At 45.5% G+C, this 25613-nt stretch overlaps 1 protein-coding gene across 6 annotated transcripts in view; it reads right to left on the reverse strand.

Moving 5' to 3' along the window:
* CNTN5 (contactin 5) overlaps window positions 1-25613 on the reverse strand; it is a 3179309-nt gene that overhangs the window by 685874 nt on the left and 2467822 nt on the right. The window lies entirely within an intron of this gene.

A 25613-nucleotide genomic window follows, 5' to 3' on the forward strand; every position in this document is an offset into this window, starting at 1 on the left:
CTCTGAATTAATACTACGTACATCAGTACAATGGTTTCGTAAGGCAAATCCATTTGGAGAAAAACTAAATTGATTTAGAAAAAAGCGCTGACTATACTGTTTTGGGACATTTTAACCTAACTTTACATTTCATTTTACTAGTGCCCTTTCTAAAGAAACTACAACATATTTTTCAGACTCGTTATGAGTCAGAGAAAATAAATCATATTAAATAAAATCTTCAGCTAATTTCAGTCTTAAGACATTTGATTGTATTGTATTGTAGAATTATACTGCGCTTACTACCCTAGTAAAGGAGTTAAAGCGCCTTCCGTTTGAGTGGCACCGAACTTCCTGGAGTCCAGTCTTTGTGTTAGTTGTTAATGTTTCCGTTAACCATATATTATACAACATTATTAAAGTCTGTGTACTGATTGGCTGAAGGCAATTCTAATGTAGAGGAAAGTTATTAGTTGTTACTGATGCTTTAGATATGTATTAATTTGCATTCATAATTGTGTCTCAGTGATTAAAGGGAATGAGGGAAAAGTGTATTACTCTATTGTTTAGTTGTCCCAGTACAATGTTTTATTGGATGACAGTAATGTAATGAGAGAACATTTTCATGTTTTGGTCAAGTCAGGTCTGCAAGGGTGGTCGGCAGAGCTAAGTAGCTTTTAATTTGTGCAGTGCAGCAGTTTAAGACAGAACACTTGAACTGACATAGGTTCAAGTTAGAGGTATGAAATAAGCCTGCTACTCAAGTCAGGCGTGTTTAGGTGATGGCTCATGAACTGTTTGGCGTGGCAATGCACAAGCACACTAAGACATTTTAATTCATGGATTTTAATTTAATGTTTTAAGGTTGTATCCTATAGATCATGTGGGTACTGAAAGTTGTGGGACCTTTACTGGCGATGCTTGGATGTCAGTAGATGTGGGTAATAGAAGCTGGAATTCATCCTTGTTTCGATGATGGGCTAGATGGGCTTTTTTGGGACACAATTTTGAGATCACAGTCAGAAGTACAAGTTACTTACCTTCGGTAAAGAAATATCTGATAGAGAGATTTTCTAGTTGCAGATTCCTTATCTTAGAATTTCCCCCAGGCGTCAGACTGGAACCAGAGATTTTTCTTCAAGCAATACCCTTGTGCGTCGGCAGGTAGAATTGGTCGACTCCGCAGCCGTCGTTGGCATCGTGGTCGCCGTGATGACGTCGGGAGTAGTATATATATGCCGCTCTCACGCAGTGACATCAGTTTCTTTTAACGACTTTCCACAACATACCGCAGAGCCACCAAGAACACAGATTGGTGCTCCAGAGCTAAGGACCTGAAAGGGGGAATCCCTGCCCCTAGAAATCAGTTCAGAAGTGGAGAGGATGGGTGGGCAGTAAGGAATCTGCAAGTAGTATATGTCTCTACCAGATATTTTGTTATCGAAGGTAAGTAACTTATACATCTGATAGAGACCTCTAGTTGCAGATTCCTTACCTTAGAATAGATACCCAAGCAATGCCATCCTCGGTGGTGGGCTGCGAACCAAGACCATACTAGGAAGTCCTGCAGGACCGAACAACCAAATTAGCCATCCCGACGGACCTGACTGTCCAGGCAGTAGTGCTTAGCAAACGTGTGCAGGTACACCCACGTAGCTGCCTGGCAGATATCCAGGAGAGGAACTCTGCGTGCTAATGCAGTGGAAGCAGCATTTGCTCTGGTGGAATGAGCACTCAAGCCTTCAGGAGGTTGCTTTTTAGCCAAGGTGTAGCACATATTGATCCAAAGAAGCACCCATCGAGAGATGGTACGCTTTTGCACCGCTTTCCCTTTTTTTCACACCCACATACCCAACGAAGAGTTGATCGTCCACCGGGAAATCTTTAGTACGAATGAGGTAGAACGCCACCGCTCTTTTTGGGTCCAGATGATGGAGTCTCTCCTCCTCATGGAAAGGGTGTGGCGGTGCGTAGAAAGTAGGCAGAGTGATGGACTGGCCTCTATGAAAGGGTGTAACCACCTTAAGAAGGAAGGAAGCCATAGTGTGCAACACTACTTTGTCAGGGTGCACAGACAAGTATGGAGGTTTTGAGGAAAGGGCCTGAAGCTCACTCACCCTGCAAGCAGAGGTGATAGCGACCAGAAAGACAGTTTTGAAGGTGAGGAGCCGTAAGGGACAATTATGCATTGGCTCAAAGGGGGTAGACATCAAATAATTAAGTACAAGATTAAGTTCCCACTGAGGCATGATAAATGGAGTGGGAGGAAATAAATGGGTGAGCCCTTTTAGGAATCTACTCACAATAGGAGATTTAAAGAGTGAGAGCTGATCAGGTAGCCTAAGGAAGGCCGAAATGGCAGATAAATATCCTTTAAGTGTGTCCAAAGCAGAGCCCTGCAGGGCCGAAGAAAGAATGAACAGAAGAACCTCGGATAGAGGGGCGGAAAGGGGATTAACAGATTTGTTGGTACACCATGCCACAATTTTATTCCAACAACAGGCGTATACAGTTTTGGTTGATGGATGCCTGGCTGCCAAGATAACATTGCAGACTTCGGGTGGAAGGGCAAAAGCAGTCAACTGTCACCCCGCAATCTCCACGCATGAAGGCGGAGGTTGGACAGGTGTGGGTGAAGAACAGTCCCCTGTTGCTGCAACAGAAGATCTGGCAGAAGAGGCAGTCTGAGTGGAGGATTGATGGACATGCTCAATAGCATTGGATACCATACTCTCCGTGCCCAGTCCAAAGCCACCAGGATGACTTGGACCCGGTCGTTCCTGATTTTCTTGAGAACTCTGGGCAGAAGAGGTATAGGCGGAAAGGCAAAAAGGAGGCCGGAGTTCCACTCGAGACAAAAAGCGTCTCCGAGCGAGTGCTGCCTTAGAAACTCCAATGCGCAAAACAGCTGACATTGCGCGTTCTCTGCGGAGGCGCACAGATCTAACCAGGGCTCTCCCCACTGCTGAAAGAGACCTTACACCACCTCCGGATGGAGACACCATTCGTGATCGGCTGTGCATCGACGGCTGAGTTCGTCCGCTCTGGCGTTGAGGGAACCAGTCAGATGTTGAACCATCAGGGTAATGCCCTGATGTTCCATCCATGTCCAGAGGCGTAGTGCCTCCTGACAAAGGGTCCAGGACCCTACTCCGCCCTGTTTATTGCAGTACCACATGGCGGTAGTATTGGCCGTGAACACCTGCGCCACTTTCCCTTCGAGAGAGGGAAGGAATGATTTCAACGCAAGCCTGATCGCCCGGAGCTCCAGCAGATTGAGATGGGGCCCAGAGCCCTCTGATCTCCGCCTCTCTCATGTGGCCACCCCAACCCAGAAGTGACGCATCTGTCACTATAGAGAGATCTGGTTGGGGAAGGGAGAGGGATCTTCTGTGGACCCAATGTGGATTCAAAAGCCACCACTGCAGGTCTTTCGCAGTCCCCTCCGAGATGTGGACCAGGTCGGAGAGATTCCCCTGATGATGCGCCCACTTGAACTTAAGAGCAGAGCCCGCATTTGCCATCTGGCATGTGTTACTAATATGATGCAGTAGGCCATGAGGCCCAGCAGCCTCAGAGTCAGTCTGATGAAACCCAAGACCGTGGCCGAAAGATCGGAATCATAGCCTGAATGTCTTGGACTCGCTTTTTGCGAGGATAAGCCCGAAACAGCACTGTGTCCAGAACCGCTCCGATGAAAGGGTGCGACTGAGAGAGTGTCAGGTGTGACTTCGGCACGTTTATAGTGAACCCCAGCGTGTGCAGGAGGGTCGCTGTAGTCTGAAGGTGGGAGACGACTTTCTGGGGTGAGCCCACCTTCAACAGCCAGTCGTCGAGGTAGGGGAAGACTGAGGCCCCTAACCTGCGCAGATGTGCTGCAACCACCGCCATCACTTTCATGAACACCCGAGGGGCGCTGGTGAGGCCGAAGGGGAGCACGGTAAACTGAAAGTGCTCGTGACCACGTCTGTGGGCAGGAAGGATGGGGATGTGGAAATAATCGTCCTACAAGTCCAACGCTACCATCCAGTCTCCTGGGTCCAAGGCAGACAGAACATGAGCCAGGGTGAGCATTTTTAATTTCTCCTTCTTGAGGAAGTAGTTTCGGTCCCAAATGTTTAGGATAGGACCTAAGTCCTTGTCCTTTTTTGGTATCAGAAAGTAGTGGGAATAACAGTCACAACCTACTTCTGGCACAGGGACCTTTTCAATAGCTCCCTTGGACAAGAGAGCTGCGACTTCCCAGAGGAGAAGTGCCAAATGATCCTCTGGAAGGTGAATGAAGGATGGTGGCATGGGTGGTGGAGCAGATTCGAAAGGGAGGGAGAAGCCCTTTCTAATGATCAGCAAAACCCACCTGTCCGTAGTGATAATTTCCCTGTGGGGCAGGTGATGGCGAATCCTGACACCAACTGGCTGGGAGTAAAGGGATGGACTAGGAGGGTTTAGAGGCCGCAGCGGGGCAGAGGTGGACTGGGCAAACCTCTGGTTCCCTGTCCCACGGCCACGTAGGATTCCACATCCCCAGACACGCAGAGGCTGAACAGTGTGCGTGGCACAGTGGCTGGGTGGAGGACGCGACAGGGAGCCCCTTCTGTGGCCATGAAAGGGGCAAAAAGCAGATTGTGGTGGGCGAGGTGCAGAGGAAAGAACGAGGGACCGAGCCATAGCCTGGGAATCCTTGAATCACTCTAAGGCTGAGTCCGCTTTGTCTCCAAAGAGACGGGAGCCATCAAAAGGCATGTCTATGAGTGACTGTTGGACATCCCCAGAAAAACCAGAAGTTCGTAACCAGGCGTGGCATCGTAAGGCCACCATCATTGCAACCGACCTGTCCAGAGAGTTGGTTGTGTCCAGCCCACAACGGATTGTGAACTTTGCCGCATCTCTCCCATCGTTCACAGCTTGGGAGACGATAGCATGGGCCTCCTCCGGTATCTGCGGCAGTACTTGCACGACCATATCCCACAAAGAGTGGGTATAGCGGCCCAAAAGGCATACGGTGTTCACAGACCGCAGCGCGAGACTGGAGGAAGAAAACAACTTATGGCCAAACTGTTCCAGTCTTTTGGATTCCCTATCTGGGGGTGCGGAAGGGAATGCGACTGAAGAAGAGGAAGTCTGGATAACAAGACTCTCCGGCGTGGGGTGTTGGGACAGGAATTTAGGGTCGTTCGGAGTGGGTTGATGGCGGCGTGCGATAGTCCTATTTACAGGAGCCCGTGTTGGGTTTGGACCATGTACCCAAAAGGACATGGGTGAGGGCTTCATTACACTGCAAAAGGGGTTCTGAAGTAGAAGACCCAAGCTGAAGCACCTCTGTCAGGAGATTAGACCTGACCTCAGCAGAGGGAAGCTTGAGACCAAGGACCTCAGCTGCCCTACTGACAACCATACCATAAGTTGCTCCCTCTGCCATAGCCACAGTAGGAGGAGACAGCATGCCAGCATTAGGAGAAGTATCCAGACCACTGGCTTCGCCCAATTCCTGAGCCCAGTCCACAGAAGGGTCATCCTGGTATTCATAAGGTTCCAGGGACCCCTTCAATCCCTCCCTATATTTGTACCCATAAGAAAAAGGGTCCAAATCTGACCTGGGGCGACTAGGCCCCATCGAAGGCGGCATCAGCCGATGCCGCTCCGACACAGAGTCATTGGGGATGAGAATTCGGTCGACGTTGATAGTGGCCACTACCAACGTTGGGAGTGTCGATAATCGACCCGGCGCCGGGGAAGGTCTGAAGGGTGCGACCGGCGCCAGTGCGGATCCGCGCACGGATCCGGAGGTGACCTCGTGGCCAGAGCCAAAGCCGCCGGCACGGAACCTGAAGGCCCCTCAGCTGAACCCCTTGGGCCCGAAGGTGCCGTATCGGGGTCGGACCACCCAAATGTGAGGCGCATGGCCTCATAAAACTCTTTAAGCTGGACGGGGGTTGCTCCGGCTCTGGGAAACTCAGGGAAGCGCGGAGCCGACCCAGACGCAGGCTCTGAGGATGGAGGCCTTGTGCGTGGACGTTCCTCCCACGTTGAGTCGGCCGAGCAACGGGGCAAGGTCGGAGAGCGATGGGACTTCTTCGACTTCTTCTTCTCCTTCTTACCTTGACCCGAGGATTTGGAAGAAGACGAGTGTTGATGACTCCGTGACCAATCTCGAGACCTTCCTCTCGAGCGAGACCGGGACCTACACGGAGTCGAGTGCCGGGCCACCATAAGCTTTAGGCCTCAAAGCCTTCAGGTGCATGGCCCGGCACTCGGAGCACGACTTTGGGTTGTGGTCGCGCTGGAGGCACCACAGACAAACCCAATGAGGATCCATCACTGACATCATATGATGACAGTCCTCGCATGGCTTGAATCCTGTCTTCGGGGACATCCTCAACGCACCAAAGTTTCACAGAAAAACTTGACAAAACTGTCAAATTTGGCCTAAAAATAGCCAGTGTAGCTCTTCTCCAGATCAGCGCGTGGGGTGGAAAGAAAAGAACTGACGTCACTGTGCGAGGGCGGCATCTATATACTACTCCTGACATCATCACGGTGACCTCGATGCCAGCGATGCCCGCGTAGTTGACTGACGCCACCTGCCGAAGCGCAAGGGTATTGCTCGAAGACAGATCTCCGGATCCAGTCTGACGCCAGGGGGAAATTCTAAGGTAAGGAATCTGCAACTAGAAGTCTCTATCAGATGTATGAAATCTTTCTAGTTTCTTGCTGTAACACTAAGTCCCCATTTCCTGATGGTAATGAGATCCTTTATCTTTTTTATACTGCAAGATTTAAATGGAGAATAGCAATGTCTTCAGCATCTATCTAAGCATTAGACAATTTATCTTAAACCAGAACTTTAATGGGAGTGATTTCCACAGTTTGGACAGAAGGGATACACTACCATTAGTATCCTTCTTATATATATAGTGGTACAATTGGTTGTAGGGCCAATCTGGAGCAGAACTTCTTTTGATGGAAGGGTTTTTGAGCTTCTTCAGCAAAAATGTTGGTCCTTTTTTGTTTGTTTATTGCCTTGTGCTTTATGCAAAGCAATCTGAAGGTAGATCGTCTTGCAACACACAATCAGTGTAGAACCTTCAGAAGTGGTGAGATGTTTTGATTTCTTTGGAGTCATCCATAGCAGATATTCCATAGAATAGACCATTGGCATACTGCAGACGAGATAAACTGAGTGACATTTGGGCATTCTGCGGGAATCCATGATGAGGGAAAACATGTCTGATTGGTTAATATTTTGGATTATGGGATGACTGAGAGGAATAAATTAATTATCATTCCTAAATTCTGTACATTGAATTGAGGGTATTAGCAAAATGCCTAGTATGTCAGGCCACTTTGTAAGTGGGTTGTAATTTTCATTCCTCGCATGTTAGGATTTCTGTTTTTGAGAGGTTGAGTTTAAGGTGATCTCTTGTTCAACAGCTGATTTGTGGTTTGGGGAAAGTCATCTCATTTTGAGAGCTACAGGTTATTTGGTTTAATCCGGTTAAGGATTAAATGTGTATTATTAGCATAATTGTAGCACATATGATGAGTTCTAAGATAGATTTAGTACAGACATTGAACAAAATCATTGAGGTAATCAATCCTTGTGGAACTCTTCTCTCAATATTGTATGGCTAGGAAGAGAACAAGGTGATAACTATGATTTTGCCTTGTTTTCAAATTAGGAGTTGATCCAGCCGAAGACATTTACTTTAACACCCATATCATTTATTCTGGTCAGTAAGACTTCATGATGTGCTGTGTTGAATGCTGGCGACAGGTGAAGAGAATGACTGTTGCCACTCCCTCTTTATCCACTGTTATTTCCACGTTCTCTTAAATTTAAAATAGAGGGCATTCAATGCCTTTCCTAGCCAAGAGCATGCCTGGTGACAAATTTAGATGGGGATAAATGTGTTAAAATATTGATGAATCTAAAATAAAAGGATAACTGGTTCAAGTTAAATTAGATGTATGAGAAGAAAATGGTATTAAGGCAGTAAGTGATTCTAATGAACGGTTATGATTTTACTATTAGCACCAAATAATTTTGCTTTATATGTGCTCGTTCTTTCATTTTTTCCTTATTTGATTAAAATACAGTACAGTCGGTATTGACACTGGTGAAACAAATAGATGAAGAACTGACTTGTTAATTGATGTTTTGGCCCACCTTGGTACCTCCTATAGTTTGTATATTTTGAAAAAGTATAAAACTTATTGCCCACTGAGCTATCATGACACTAACACAATTACATCACCAGAGACGGTGGGAGGAATGCTTGACCAAATCTCGATCACTGGTAATTATTCTGTCCTGCATTCCAGTCTATCATTTTTTAGCTTGCCTGTCCTATTACACCCAACGACCAGCAATATTTAAATTAATGTTGGTCCGTCAGCAGACAGCTTGGTCCAGACACTGCAAAGCGCTTGACCACAACACCACCGAGCAGGCACACAAGCGACTCCAGACTGGCAACCAAAATGCTTAAAGGTTTATCGTAATACTTGTAATAGGATAACATGTCATCCAAACGCATATCAGTTTTCACAATAACATTGTGTTCTACACTTCTTGCAAGTGCCCTTTTTACCTGTGGTTCTGTGCAGTATGTTTTCCTATTGTAGGTTAAAGGATTAATCTGCCTGCAGGGTCCAATTCCAGCCTAAAGAGCAGTGCTGGATCCTCACAGACTTGTCTGCAGGTAGAACGGAGAAACACAATGCAGGGCTTAGATAATAAGAGCAAAGCAGATAAATCAAAGGACTGACACCCGGTGTAAGGGCATCAGCGCACAGGTGGACCGGGAGCGTGCATTATTTATGCTCCCTTTATAGCCTATTAATCTTCATGAAGGCTGACGTCTCTGTCCTGCAAGAATGGTTCCATGAGACAGTCATCACATTGAATAGCTCTGTTTGCTCATGCATAAATAATAAATATAGTCTTCATCCAACCAAGTGCTGCACCGGCCTCTGCAGGCATTGAGGAAAATCTGCTTTTGAAGCGGTGCACGGAGTGGGGAACGTGTGACTGCTGAGGAGTACTTCTGGGACAGCTGCAAGGTTAGCAGCAGTGCTTTAAGGGCAGTCTCAGGGTGTAAATGTTAAAATACAGGCTTCAAAATACACATCATTAAAATATAGGTTTAATACGGAGGCAGGAATAATTGCGGGCTTAAAACTACTATTAATTTCAACAAATTAAAAAGCGCAAATTCAGCCAAACACTTCCTCTCCTTTAGGGGACTTTGATGGCGTAGTACCTTAACTCCAGTTATAGGATATGTGGGTCCCAGAGCTGCAGGTGAAATTAGGCACGTCGATATTTGTGTCGTACATATGTATTTATGATATTTATTTTGCACTATAGATCTGTACATCTTTACTCTTAGCAATCTACATTTACTCCGTCTACATTTTCACATGCTGCATATCATGGTTTCATAGGCAGTATACAGATAATTATTTAAAATAAGAGACTAAGCGAGACAGGTGGGTCTCACCTAAACTCAATACTCATTTGTCAATCAAAAATATATAGGAGCAACTTATTTTTTTAGGGTAGGTTGGCGTCTGGGCAGGTACGGCAGTGAGAGGAAAACAATGGTTTACGTTTTATTGAAAGTTTTAATTTTTATTCAGGCATTTTTCCTTTGCAGGGAAAATTGCGTAACTTCACTGGTTCTACAAACTGTGATGAAGGTGGAACACGTCAGGTGACAGTTTTAGATTGCTCTAATCATGGAAACGAATGGGGAAAATCAATATAATAATAGAACAACTGGTTTAAATTAACACAACTCTCTGGGCCTCATTACGATTTTGGCGGATGGAAAAGCCAGTTCGACAAAATTCCAACATGGACGTTGCCGCCATTGTGGCTGCCTCTCCGTGGGGCCTATTACGAGTTTCCCGCTAGGCCAGGGGGTGGAAACCTCAGTTTCCACTCGCTGGCCTAGCAGGAAATGGTCTACAGCATTGTAATAGAGATAGCGGCAATGCTGTAGTGAGCGGGGTGCACCAGCACCCTCGCAATGTTCACTGTCTGCGGAGCAGTCAGTGAACATTGCAACAGTGGTGGCCGGGGGGTGGGTGGGACTGCACTGCCTCATGCCCCCAGTTGACCCCTCCATCAGTTCTCTACCAGCTATTTCATGGCAGTGTTACCGCCATGAAATCAATGACAGAGAACAAAATCGTACTACCTAAAACCGGATTTGGTACTAGGGACAAATTATTATCAGAAAATATTGCTCAAGGTAGCATAATCATGTAATTTTGGTAATTTCTCATCACAAGGGTAATGTGTACTTACTAAAATTACTTCAATGACTGTTGTAGTTAAAATTTCACTCACATCCAGTCATAAGCATGGCTTTTGTTGTGCAAGTTATGGTAATCATGGCATTTGTGCTAGTTATGGTGTGGCACTAAGCATAACTTCAGTTTTTTTTTGTTTTTTAAAAGTTTTATTTTGTAACCATACCTTCACTTTAACAATGGTTTCTAATGTGAATTTTGGATTTTTTCTAAAGCATAAATTAAGGTGCTATAACCAAAGTTAAACATGACTAAAGTTTACCCTTGTTTTTTGAGTGAATGTCTGAGGTTTTTTACTGATTGACTGTATCCATTGTCTATGAAAGCATACCCTAACCTCAATGCTTTGTGCAATGGGGATTGCTACCTGTCGCTGCGCATGGCCTTTGGCTGCGCTCAGCTAGGATTTCTCAGATCCCACACTCATTCTGACATGGGTGGCTGTGTGAGTCCTTTAAGCACACACAAGAGTTTTGAATACCTAGAGCAGCATTTTGCTCATATGTAACAGCCTCAGGTACTCATGTTCTGAGAACGGAAGGCTCTCACCCACCTAGATGATAGCATGTTTCATCATTGGGCCCCTTCTGGTCCGGGAGATCAGCAACATCATTCTAGCAAACACAGAAACTCTTCTGGAGCTCACCAGTATTGTGGGTAATAGCTTCTACCTGGATCCCACTGACCAGTGTCAGGAGGGGCCTGATGACGACACATGCACCCCTTAACTGGGTGAGAGCCTTCTGTTCTGAGAATGTGAGTAGCTGGGACACTGTTATATACACACAGACGTCATAAAAGGACATTCAGTTTCTGACTTAACCCTCCCACTCCTCTTGTAGTGATAAATTGTGTGGAAATCCTTTAGCTAGGCACAGCCAGGGTTGGCCCCAGGGACTGGCGAGATCCATCAAGGGTTTAGGGCCACTTGTTAAGGGTTCACAGACTTTGGACACACACTTTGGGACCTTATCTTCACATTCCGCAACCTCACCAAGTACAGCCATGCCACAGAACTCACATGGACCAATCCATTCAATCATCCACTTCAGCATCTCCAGCCCCTTCACCACCACCTGCAGAATGACTAGCTCCCCCCAGGGCAGCTGGAACCAAATCTAAGAGAACAGCTGGACGAATGCCCTCAACACCTCCAATCCCTCCACCGCAATCAATATTGAACCGGGAGTTAAGAACTTCAATGCCTGGATCACCAACTGCGCCAACAGTGTCACCCTCATCAGGGCCAATGTTAACGCACAACAGTCCTGGAAGAATTTAGTCCCCTATTAAGATTCAACAACCACTGTTGTGGTGAGATACCATCACCAATCTCACCTATTGAGGTCAGATGAATCTTTCACACATCATTGACATTATCTTATAAACAATTCTAAACACCATAAACAATTTATACTAAACATCAATAATGTTAGACACTCAGAAAGAATAATATAGATAAGCAATAACAGTATATGCATATTGTATTAGAATTCAATGCAGATGATGCTGACATCAGTAAATCATCAAAATACAGTTTTCATAATCAATTTCATATTTCAGAGCTGGGCCTTTGATCACTAACACAAATTGGGACTTGTACATAATCATTTGACCTCTGGTGGGCCACGCACTTAACAACGGCAATCTTCTCAGGTAATTTTAACGCCTTCAACAAATTATGTTTTTTTCACCATTTTGAATGGATGATCCAGAAGAGGTCATGCAACCTCTCTGGTGCCATGACTTCCCGAAGTCATGGACAACACTAAATCCATATTGACTATGTGTGAATATTGTCACTTTGAGCAGCTCTGATATGCAGCATGCTCTTGTAAAAGCCACCAATTTGTCTACCTGTACAGAAATGACTCCTTGAAGCCATAGAGACTCCGACACTCCTTAGAGGGCGCAGAATGCATAACCTTCACTGTCTCTTAAACAAGAGCCATCAACAAAAAAAACTTGATCATGCTTCTCTGAAGGAGTATCCTGAATATCAGGCCTGGGTTTGGTGCACAGTTCAGTGACATCGAGACAGTCATGTTCCATTTCATTAACAACATTTGAATCGTCAACATTTACAGCCATCAATGTAGCTGGGTTCAAAGTGGCACATCCCTTGACCACAGCATTTGGCAATCCCACAATCAATAACTCATAATGGGTAAGATGAGCATTGGTCAAATATTGGGTTTTGGACAAGGTTTAAAGTATTTCAACTAAATGTGGGACACAAACAATTAAAGGATGTCTCATTACAACGCTTTCGCATTGACTAATGCTCACACCAGCGGAAGCCACGGTTTTCAAACAGCTGGGCAAAGCTGCAGCGACAGGATCCAGTGTGGCAGAAAAATATGCCACTGGCCTGTTTGTTCCTCCATGCGACTGCGACAAAACAGAAAAAGCACAACCATCACGTCCATGACAAAACAGCGCAAAATCTTTTGTATAACCAAGCATTCCCAAAGCTGGAGCTCTGCACAAACTCTCTTTCAACTCAGGGAAAGCTTTCATGCACTCTTCATCGCAGAGGCTGGATCTGTGACTTCCTTGTGTGTCAACTTCTGTAATGGTTTGGAAATTACTGAAAAATGTGGGATCCACTGGCAACAACAGCTCACATACCCAAAACATTCTGACATCTCTCTGTGTCACTGGGGGATTCATTTGCATAATTGCTTCAATTCTGGCACATTTCTCAATTTGGTGACCCAAATACTACATCTCCTTCTGGCAATACTGTAACTTAGTAAGGGAAACCTTGTGTCCATTTTCACCCAAATGATTCACTAACGCTATGGTGTCTTGCCTGCAAGCTTCACATGTATTGGATGCAACCATCATTTCATCAATGTACTGCATTGAAGCAGACTGAAATGGCATGTTCAAAAACTTTAAATTCTTCTTCAGGATCTGATGAAAAAATGGATGGAGATTCCAAAACCCCTGTGGAGTAAAACGCCATGAATACACACAGTTGCCGAATCGGAAGAAAAAAGAATGGCACTGAGAACAATGCTTGTGACAAATCAATCAACGAAAACCATTCTGCTTCACATGGAATCTGAAATAAAATCACTGCAGGATTTGGCACTACGGGACAACAGGATACTACAATTTTGTTCACCTTTTTCAAATCCTGAACTATGCAATATTTCCCACTTGGCTTTCGCAAACCCATAATTGGTGAATTACATGAGCTGCCCATCACTTCCTTTAACACTCCTTGCTCGACAAAGTCTGCAATTACTGGGGTAGTACTTCCAATCACTTCTGGCATAATGTTATTGGGCGTTCTGGGGAAAACTGCACTTTGCTTTACAGTCACTCTGACTGGTTCAACACCTCAAATACGTCTAATATCGTTCCCAGAGAGATCCCAAACTCTAAGCGTTACTGTCTCCTGCAATTCATCAGGCAAGTCCTTAACTGTCATGGCAAGAAAAAATGTAATGAGAGCATACATCTCACTAGTTTGATTAGAAGTCTCATTATAACTATTAGTTTGAATTGCTATCCCTTCATGTGTACATGTGATGGAACATTTCAATTTGCACAAGTCTCTTCCTAACAGACTCACAGGAGTTGAATCACAAACCACAAATTGGTGTAGACCCTCAAAGGTTTCTATCATATCTGGAATGGGCTCTGTAATAGGGTTTACCAAATGCTTATTAGCTACTCCTACAACCTGAACCTTTCTTCCTCAAAGGGGTACATTTGGGACTTCAGCAGATCTGACAGTGGAACAAGTTGCTCCTGTGTCAACCAAGAATGAAACATCATGACCCATGACACTCTTTTTCACATAAGGAGCATGCTGATCTACCTCCAATGAGGCAGCTAACACACATTCCTCCTCTTCTGAACTCTCACTGCTGTATTCTTCACTCATCTCATCATCAATGAAATCAATCAATGAGTACTGTGTGATTATTTGATTTACATTTGCATTTGTTCTTTGGTTTACGTCCTGCTGATGAACCATCATCCTTTACTGTGCCATCTGAGCTTGTGGTGTCTGCATTTGCTGTGGGACATGAATTTGCTGTTGGGGAAAACTTACTTTTTGCTGGGGAACCTGCATTTGGACTGCTCCAGTAGGAACATTCATGGTTTGATTTAGGGGCCTTTGAAATCTCTGATTTTGAAACTGACTGTTGTCAACCATCTACACAACACCACCACCTTGCAACAAATTATTTACATTACTAAAGGGACACTCTGGTTGTCAGTTTCAGCATCCAATGGCTACCAGCGGTGCCGGCCAAAGTACATTGTCATCAAATGATTTCACACTTTTCTGACAAAATATTACATTCTTTAATTATTTATTAGTTGAGATCCTTTCTCAAGACACATAATAATCTAAACTAACACATTTCACATGAGAACTACAAATTTCCTGTTGTGTTCAACAACTAGCACAAATAGAGTTACATTGTTGTTTCTAAAACAAGTTTATTGCCTGCAAGACAATAGAAGATTCAACATTACATAAACAGTCTAGGAAAAAGAATTTAGGTCAGAGGGGCTAAACTAAACAAGAGATTTTCCATTACTGCTGTAAAATTAATCTTTTCAGGCCTAGTCAAGCTAAGAAGTCTAAATTAATATTAATACAATAATAAACATATGGGGTCTTTGGTTGGCAGTCAGGTTACCCCCGTCCAAGCAAGGACCCTCACTCTAGTCAGGGTAAGTCACACACAATCCAAATTATCCTGTGCCCACCCTCTGGTAGCTTGGCACTCAGCAGTCAGGCTTAACTTAGAAGGCAATGTGTAAAGTATTTGTGCAATAAATCATGCAAAAACACAGTATAGCACAACAAAAATATACCACACAGTGTTTAGAAAAATATATAATATTTATTTGATAAGATACAGGTAAAACTATTAAAATGCAATAAGTATATGTTGAGGTATCACTGTGAAAGTGATATGAAGTGTCTTAAGTCTTTTAAAAGCAATAAATGTCTCTTTCAGGCACAAAATACCTGGTTCATGTGCAAATCTCCACAAAGAACTGCAGGAGGAGGAGATGCGTGGAAACAAAGGAGTGTGCGTCTATTTCTTGGGGCGCAAACGGCGATGAGTCGTTTAGTTTTCACGCAGGGACGACTGTGCATTGATTTTCGGCGCTCGGTCGTGGATCCTCTTCAGGTTGCAGGGTTTTAGAGTGTCCCCGGGGATGATCAGGGGTGTGGAATTTATTAAAATATCTACTTGTCCACGGGACAGGTTGCTTCTCAAATCTACTTGTCCGGTAAAAAGATCAACTTGTCCCTTTGGTGCCATGTAGTGTGGCGCCAAATTATAGCAGCAATCTCATTATGTAAGAGCTCTGATAATAGCCTCTCTGATTATGCCAGGGCTACTACCATAGTAGGGCTTGAATACTTGCAGTTTCAATCCCTACTGTAGCAATTTCCTTATTTTTCCACCTTTCTGCAGATCTGCATACTGGGGCTGGAGGAAGCAGAAAGCAATAGTTCCAGGGCTGGAATGCCTTTGAGTCTGCAAACCTACTAACCTGCATGTTTTAAAGATTTTCACCAGCTTCTCTCTAATATTTTCCCATAATAAGAAAGGGTGGACATTTACTCCTGACAATGGCAGGATTAGAACTTCTTCCAGGGTTGGGAAGAAAGTGGCTGGAGGGAAAATGAACTTGCAAATGCTCAATAGATTTTCACATGAGCAAATCTACACATGCGTATTTACCCATGCTAAAATACAGTTCACAAATATTTTATAGGGGTACGACATATACCATGGGTGCACTTTTGTGACTTTCTTTAAGAATTTGGGGCCACATGTAGGTAGGTTCAGATTTGTGACCCGCAAATTGCGAGTCGCAAATCCGAATGTAGGATGGTGTCCCTGACACCATCTGTGATTCGCAAGGGCTTCGCAAATGCACACCTCATGAATAATCATGAGGTGGGTCGCAATTTGCGACCCCCTTGCGAATGGCGGCCTCACAGGGATGGTGGCCTGCTGGAGACAGCAGACCACCATGTCTGTGACTGCTTTTCAATAAAGCAGTTTTTTGTAATGCAGCCCGTGTTCCTTAAAGGAAAAAGAGATGCATTACAAAAACGAAAAATGAAACGTTTTCGTTTCATTTTTTCAGAGCAGGCAGTGGTCCGCAGGACCACTGCCTGCTCTGAAAAAATGTTTACAGTGACATTCACAATGGGGAAGGGGTCCCAGGGGGACCCCTTCCCTTTTGTGAAAGTGTTAGCACCCATTTGAAATGGGTGCAAACTGCCATTGGTTTGCGCCCGCATTCGCAAAACAATCCTACGTTGCACTGCGAGTCGCAATTAGGAAGGGAACACCCCTTCCTAATTGCGAGTCGCAAACCCGTTTTGCGATTCGGTAACCAGGTTACCGAATCGCAAAACTGGGTTTGTGCATCGCAATGTGCTTTTTGCACGTCGCAAACAGCGAAAGTCGCTGTTTGCGACATGCAAAAAGCTACCTACATGTGGGTCTTGGTCCCTAATTAGGTCTGGTGTTAACAAAGACATTTTGTTTTTATTAAACTTCTATTTCTCTCTCTTTCGGCTGGCTTTACTGTGAGTGATCGCATTCTTCTCTTCCACAAGGAGCATATTGGCACACAAAGTAGTTTTGTTCAGTGGCAATCAGTGACGTAACGAAACTGGAGGGTGCCCCTTTGCAAAGAACATGGAGGAGCCCCCTCTCCAGACTCACTCAGGGCAGGTGCTGTGCTGAAGGGGCCCCCTGGAGGGCGGCTGCGGGGCCTTTGTTATGCCACTGGTGGCAACATGTGCTTTTAGAGTTCAAAAACGTTTTGGGGGGTTTTTGCCAGTGTTTGTTACAATGTTGAGGGCCTGGTAGCTCCCACAACAATAAAGTGTTACAAAAGCCATGTCAAAACAAGACACGCATTGATGAAGCTAAAAGACTTATAAAAATATGTCAGATCAGTTGGCTTTGTCAGTGTTTGTTTATTTTCATGCTTCCCATAATCGTGTTGAAAATGGTTACACTGATTTTCCATTAGAAATATTTTTGGGAAATACTAGCATGCATCAAAACATTTTACTAAATGACACTTCATTTGCATATAATCGGAGAGCATTCTGGGAGCATTATACTTAGCCTCATAGCCTAAACTTTTCAAACATGTATATACACGTTTTGTTTTGTTTTTGTACTGGAACCAACGTCAGTAGTGAAGTGTGACCTTAAAACATTTATTTACAGCACTCACCCTAATAGTGAAGGTTTTCAAATAATGAACCATAAATACAAGTTCGAACAGCATTATCTTTTGGAAACACATTACCTCAACTGCAGAGAGTTCCACTCTCTGTAAACAGGCAGCCAAAGGGTTTGTGCTGCAGGGGGTTGGGCCTACTTGTCCCAAGGACAAAGTAAACATAAAAACTTGTTGCCCTTGACCCCAAACAAGATGTCCCGGGCGTCGGGCGATAGGAATTCCACATCCCTGAATTGCGTGGATTTCCTGCGCTGGCAGGACAAAGTCACAGGAGCTGTGTCAATACAGTGGCCATTGCGTCAAAATTTCTACCGCACGGCAGGCGCTGCATTGATTCCTCTCTGGAAGTCGAGCTGCGTCATTCCGGCTCAGCTGTGCATCGATCCACTGGACCGTGCGTCGAATTTCCGGTCGCTACGCTGGCGCTGCGTCGATCTTCTCAATTCAAATTCAGGCTGCGTCGTTCTGGTTCAGCGTGCGGTGAATTTTTCACCGCAGTGCAGGCTGTGCGTTGTTTCTGGCAGGCTGTGCATCGAATTTCGCCACACAAGGAGTCCTTCTTGTAGAGATAAAGTCTTTTTGGTCCTGAGAGTTGGGAACAGGAGGCAAGCTCTATCCAAGCCCTTGGAAAGCACTTCTCATCACAGCCAGAGGGCAGCAGGGCAGCAAGGCAGGAGTCCTTCACAGAAAGCAGACAGTTGAGTCCATTGGGCAGCCAGGCAGGTCTTCTTGTCAGGATGCAGGTTCTGGTTCAGGTTCTCTTCTCCAGGAAGTGTCTGAGTCAGTACGGGAAGAGGCCCTGTTTAAATGCCAAAATGTGCCTTTGAAGTGGGACAGACTTCAAAGAGTGGCTTAGAAGTGCACAAGGGTACCCAGTAGGGGGTGTAGAAGTCCTTTGTGTGAGGGCAGGCTACTGTCCTTTGACATGCAAGTGTCAGGCCCTCCACCCTCCCAGCCCAGAAAGACGCATTCAAAATGCAAGTGAGGCTGAGTATCCTGTGTTTGGGGTGTGTCTGTGAATGCACTGGGAGCTGTCAGCTAAACCCAGCCAGACGTGGATTGTCAGGCACAGAAGGATTTAAGTGCAGAGAAAGGCTCACTTTCTAAAAGTGGCATTTCGAAAATAGTAACGTCACCAGTCAGCAGGATTTTGTATCACCATTCTGGCCATAGTAAATATGACCTTCCTACTTCTTTCAGATCAGGAGCTACCACTCAAACAATGTATGAGGGCAGCCCTAATGTTAGCCTATAAAGGGAGCAAACCTCAAAGCAATGTAAAAACGAATTTATGAGTTTTACACTACCAGGACAAGTAAACTACACCGGTACATGTCCTGCCTTTTACCTACACAGCACCCTGCCCTATCAGTTACCTAGAGTATACCTTAGGGGGTGACATATGTAGAAAAAGGGGAGGTTTAGGCTTGGCAAGTACTTTGAAATGCCAAGTCGAATTGGCAGTGAAACTGCACACACAGGCCTTGCAGTGGCAGGCTTGAGGCAAAGTTAATGAGCTACTTAAGTGGGTGGCACAACCAGTGCTGCAGGCCCACTAGTAGCATTTAATCTACAGGACCTGGGCACATACAGTGCACTTTACTAGGGACTTATAAGTAAATTAATTACTCCAGTTGCGTATGATCCAATGTTACCATATTTAAAGGGAGAGAGCATATACACTTTAGCACTGGTTAGCAGTGGTAAAGTGAGCAGAGTCTTAAAACCAGCAAAAACAGTATCTAAAAAGTGGCGGGAGGCAGGCAAAAAGTTAGGAGTGACCACCCTAAGGCTGTCAGGTCTAACATGCACCTTACAATTCATATATGAAAAGCAAATTGTTTGTTGCAAACGTCATTTAAAACATGTTAGAGCTAATTAAAATGAGCATTTATTTTTCTGCACAAATGTAACTTGCAGTAACAAAATTCATTAATTCAATATAAACGTGATGAATTGATATCCATTTAATACTACAGTTATTAACTGACATTTAATAAAACATTATTTAATGTTAACTCATTTTAATACTTCAGTTAATAAAATGCAAAACTCTCTCTCATGTTGAAACGTGGAACATAAGAATGGTGGCCACATGGTTCACCATAATTCAAATGTGCACATTTTACAACTCATGTAATTTTCTCTTTTAGGTTGTTAAATGTAGGTTAATTAATCAACATATGCTAACTTCTATGTGTTGGACCTGGCCCTTTTACAGGGTCATTCCCCAGATTTTTTGCTTTTGCCTCCTTATTTTTCTGACCTTTGTTGGCTGATTTTTTGACTCTGAGCACTTTTTCACTGCTAACCAGAGCTAAAGTGCATGTGCTCTCTCTTACAAATTTGGTATGATTGGATTGCACCTGATTGGCATATTTAATTTACCTATAAGTCCCTTGTAAAGTGGTATCCCTATACCCGGGGCCTGTAAATTAAATGCTACTAGTGGGCCTGCAGCGATGCTTGCGCCACCCACTGAAGTAGCCTGTCAAACCAATCTAAGGCCAGCTAGCGCAGAGCCTGTGTGCGCAGTTTGCTGCCACAGGGACCTGGCATCTAAATTTACTTGCCAGGCCCAGAACTCCCCTTTTACTACATGTAAGTCACCCCTAAGGTACGCCCTAGCTAGCCCTTTGGGCAGGGTGCCATGTATGTAGAAGGCAGGACATGTGCCATGTTGCGTGGCCTCTCCTGGTAGTGACAAACAGCCTAATTTGGTGTCTCACTGCTGTGAGTGCTGCCCTCTCATAGGATGGCATTGGAAATGCCTAGCCTTAGGTGTAAGGGGCATTGTCTGAGTTATGAGGGGTAGCGTAGGCATGTTTGGTATGATTGTGACAGTGGTAAGAAATGCTGCTTACTAGTGTAGGTGTATTTTTTATTACTATCACAGAAATGGCACTTCTAGAAAGTGCGCATTTATCTGTGCTTATGACTTTGGTGTTTTTCAGCTTGTCTCCAATCAACGTCTGGGCAGACTGACAGTTGGGGCTTTGTGCATACTTCTCAGACAGCCTGAGCACAGGGAGGGTGGAGGTGACACAGAAGTGCATCTACATATTGTAAAGCCTTCCTGGGCTGAGAGAAGGGAGAGGCGGGACGCACCTGCATTTGTAAAGACTGTGCCCTGGCCTCACACAATAGGGTCGTTAATCCCCCACTGATGTTTGGAGCCTGTACTGAAAGGAGAGAGGGGGCACTCCCAGAACCAGTTGTAACTGGCTGGAACCTCCTCTCCCTACCATTGAAAAACACTGTAAGAACTGACTATAAGTACAGGGGAATTTTCCCTACAATTTGAACATTCTTGAAACTTGAAACTACACAGAACGCTGATGAATGGACTCACCAGGAAACCACCTTGGACTGCTGCTGTTGTGCTGACCTGTGACCTGCCTGGTCACTAGGAGGAACTGCCACCATCTGCACCCCTTGTGCTGGCCTATAGCTGGGCCCACCAGCCCTGTGCACCTTCTTGTTTTGGTTTGCTCCCAGGGGCAGGGTGCTGTGGCCCCTCACCCCTGCAAACCCTCTCTACAACTTTGCCCACAGCATTTTTCCAAAGTTGCTGCTTTTATTTCTAAAGAAAATTTACCGCCGCAGCCCAGGCTGCTGATTTATGCTAGCGCTGGGTGACACGCTTTATTTGGAGCCCCTAGCGCTCCCCCCGGAGTCTCTGCCTCTGAAAATCACCGCCGCAGCCCGGGCGCACCATTTGGACGGAGGCGCGAGTATCGCGCTGCCTCCAGTGCCCCCGGGGCACTTCCTGAATGCAAGACCGGAGTGAGTACGCTCCAATCGTGCCCCCGGGGCGAAGTGCACTTTTTGACATGCCCCCGGGGCATCCTTGGTGCCTGCCCCACGGAACAGCCCAGGTCAGGCTTGACCGCGGCGCGCGCACCAGATCGGGTGCGGACGCATCAAGGAGCAGGACGGAAGCCTCATCGGAGGCCCCTGCTCCTCTCCCTTCTGTTTGGCAGCCGCGCCGCGGACAAGGGCGGCTGCCTCCCCCCTGAGCAGGATGCGGGGAGGGAAGGGAGTTCCCTTACCCCCGGTCACTGCGCTAGGGGCGCGAATGCCCCGACTACATTAGATTCTTGGCTTTTGGGACCCCCCTTCGGAGAGGGTCATTGGAGACCCGGGGGTCCCCAAAGATCACGGGTCCCCAGAGGGGCCCGTCCTAAAACACCAGCGAGAGAGGGTGCTGATCACCCCCCTCCCCTACAGACACCGCGTGGCCCCTGTGTTGTGCACAGGACCGCCGGGGGCCCCCGTGTTCGTTTCTAGGCACTGGAAGTGCCTTTTCCACCAGCTAACAGGTACTTTGTAGGAAATCCAGGCTTTAGGAGCCTGATACAGATTATAATGTTTTAGGTTTCCTCCCTGTTTACTGGTAATACATATGTGTACTAATGTCCCTTTTATGGGCATGTCTAGTTAATATGTATTTATATGACTTGTGATATATTCTCTAATGTTCCTTAGATGGGTATTTAGGAATTGTTCATGACAGGTGCATATACCTTTTTCCTATACTTCCTGACTACTGCTTATGTTGCAGAATCCTGAGTACTTACGTGTTCTAATGTGACAACTGCATATTCATGCAGAGTATTAGTAACTTGTGTAACCCTCTGACAACTGCTAAGGTAGCAGGGTATTACTTACGTGTAATGTTGGTCTAATTATGTTTTATGCAATACAGATTATTTTTACATAGCTCAGTGTTGTGTTTACTTTGTGGTGTGTATTTTGCATCACGTGTGTGGTGTGTTGTGCAAACGCTTTACACATTGCCTCCAGGTTAAGCCTGACTGCTCGTGCCAAGCTACCAAGGGGGGGAGCAGGGGTTATCTTGGACGTGTACCTCCCAAGCCCTGACTAGAGTGGGTAGGTTCTGCCTGGCTGAGGTGCATACCCTAGCCAACCAGAAACCCCATTTCTAACACTATGCCACTGATTTATTTTTAAAAATTGATCTCTCTCACCAACAACCAGAGAAAATGTTACAAAAGGGCCAGCTGGTACACCCAAGAACTCAGAACAGTGCAATGAGACAAAAAAACAGGTGGAAAGGAGGTAGTGCACCAGCAAGGACACCTCCCACAGAGCTGCCTTCAAGACCTCCCTCCATCTCTACCACCACCTGCTGAGGGCAAGTAAGAAAACAACCTATCTACACGCATCAAAACCAGCGCAAACAACAACAAAGAATTTTTCAACATCGTTAAGGAATTCTTCAACCCGGCTGCTAGCGAAAACAATATCACATCCTCCCAAGAGTTGTGCATTATTGTCACCAACTTCAATGACAAGATTGCAACCATATACAGAAACCTAGAGCCCCAACCTACATCTACTGACTTCCTCTACAGATACGCCACCACCACAACTGACATGAACCACAGACTGGCCACATGGAACGTCCTCTTCACCCACGACACTGCCTCCATCATGAAATCCATCCACTCTGGAGAAACAGAAGCTCTGATCCTCCTCAACCTCTTACCAGCAACCAACACCCTATCCTACCACACACCGATTGCAAGACTCCACCACAAGGGCATCCAAGGAGATGCGCTCGGATAGATCACCTACTTCCTCACAGAGGATTCACCTCCTACCTTTCAAGTCCGTACTCATGAATATTAACTGTGGTGTCCCCCAGGGCTCATCCCTCAGCCCCAAGTCTTCAACAAACTCTTGAACCTACTGACAAACATCGTCAAATCACACTGTCTCAACACAATCACCTACACAGAGGACACTCAGTTCATCCTCTCACTCAGTGATGACCCCACTACCACCGGGACAAATTTCAACAGATGCATGACAAGCATCGACGACTGGATGAAGAACAAGTGCCTGACGCTGAACATGGACAAGACAGAGGTACTAATCTCGGCTACAACAGCAACCTATGGAATTACTCTTGGTGGCCATCAGACTTAGGACCTACATCCAAATTCTCCAACGATGCAAGGAACCTCAGAATCATCATTGATAATAACCTTACTATGAAATCACAGATCAATGCCATCTCCTCCTTCTCCAGCTTCTTCACTCTGCGCATGCTACGTAATTTCTTCAAGTGGCTACTACTGCACATGAAATGCACCGTGACATAGGCCCTCATCATTAGCCAACTGGACTATGGCAACAATCTACATAGGAACTGACACACACCTACTACAACGACTTCAAACCTTACAGAGTGCCACAGCCAGACTCATCCTTCCCTGCCCCAGTTGAACCCACATCAATCAATTCCACTGGCTCCCCATACAGAAGAGATGCCAATTCAAGCTGCTGACTAACGCACACAAATCTGTACACAACCATGAATGACCTACTTTAATCACCTCCTGAACTTCCACAAACCGGATAGAAGACTACGCTCCACTTCTTTAACACTGGCCCAGACTCCCCACGTCTACAGAAGCAGAAGTAGAGAAAGCTCCTTCTCAAACATTGAAGCAAAGACCTGAAACAGCCCCCCCAAGCAACTCCGGGCCATTACCTTACTGCCTGCGTTCCAAGAGGTCCTCAAAACAAAGCTGTTCGAATGAGCTTCCGGGACCAACAAACCTTGGATACCCTGTCGGGTGATTAGCAGTACAAATCCTGATTGATTAATTGAGGAGCATGCTGGCAGGGCCACGCACCCTGCCTAAGGATCAGCGAACCCCAAAATGCAACATTTCTATTTTGCTACCAGAGGTGGTCCCTTTGATATGCCCACACCTCAGGCCTGAAGCTAGGTGATGCTCATCCCTCCCTTTATGGAAATTAATTTTTGTTTTTCAGCTTATGGGGACAGAGTCTCCACATCCTGTAATGAAAGCTACAGCATTTCTCTTCAATTTGGTGTCAGAGAGTCCACTGATCAAGTATTGGGTCTGCAGATGTGAACTGGATGATCAGATCAAAATCCCCATCATCCAATCAGATTTGAGTATTTTTGTTAAATTTGAGTTAAATGCTACTAGCGGGCCTGCACCACTGATTGTGCCATACACTTTAGTAGCCCTTTAAACATGTCTCAGGCCTGCCATTGTAAGGCCTCTGCCACTTTGAATTGGCATTTAAAACCTCTTTCCAAGCCTTAAATAATCCTTCTATTACACATAACTCACCCATAGTTAGGCCCTTTCTAGCTCATGGAGCATGGCACCATGTAAGTAAAAGGCAGGACTTGTACTTTTAGGTTTTGCAGTTCCTGGTAGTGAAACATTCCTGAAGTCGTTTTTCACTAAAGTGAAGCCTACTCCTCACATAGGCCATCACTAGGAATTCCTTCATATACTTTTAAGCTGTAGTTGCTCAGAAAGGAATAGCTACATCATGTTTCCTATCACTGGAATGATAATGATAAATCGGTTTTACTGGTAAAGTTCGATTTAACATTAGAAATGCCACTTTTAAAAAGTGGGCGTTTTTCTGTTATTACTGCTCTGTGCCTTGCAGCCTGTCTCCAATACACACCTGGAGGAGGTCACAGCTACACTTTGTGCATTCCCTCTACACAGTCACAAACACCGGAAGGTTAGGTGTGTCTGAGCACTCATCTGCATTCATTTGCATTCTGATGGGCGCTCCTGGGTAGAGGGGAGCTGATACACATGAATAGAGAAGAGCCTGTCCCCATGCAAAGGGATGATGACCCCTTTTGGTCGTCTGCAGCCTCGGCAAGGAAGAAAGGATCTCTGTGCACTTCAAAGACCCTTATTTGAATTCATGCCCACTTTAAAGATGCATGTGGTTATAAGTACTGGGGCTCTAACCCTACCAAATGAGTACACTACTGGACCTGGGAAGTACTCTGCTGGAGTAAGGACTGCTGTGCTGTAAGGATTGCCACTTTACCTGGATTGACCATTCCAAGGAACTGCTTCTCTGCTTTGCTGAGCTGCCCTGCTGCCTCTTGATCTCTGCCTGCTGAGAACAAGGACTGGGCCCATCCCACTTGAACCCAGAGTGACTCTAAGGCTTGCTGGCTTGCACCCTGTTCATCAGCTTTCTCAGGAACATCAAAAACCCCTATAACT

Source organism: Pleurodeles waltl, chromosome 8 (assembly GCF_031143425.1).
Source record: "Pleurodeles waltl isolate 20211129_DDA chromosome 8, aPleWal1.hap1.20221129, whole genome shotgun sequence".
NCBI lineage: Eukaryota > Metazoa > Chordata > Amphibia > Caudata > Salamandridae > Pleurodeles > Pleurodeles waltl.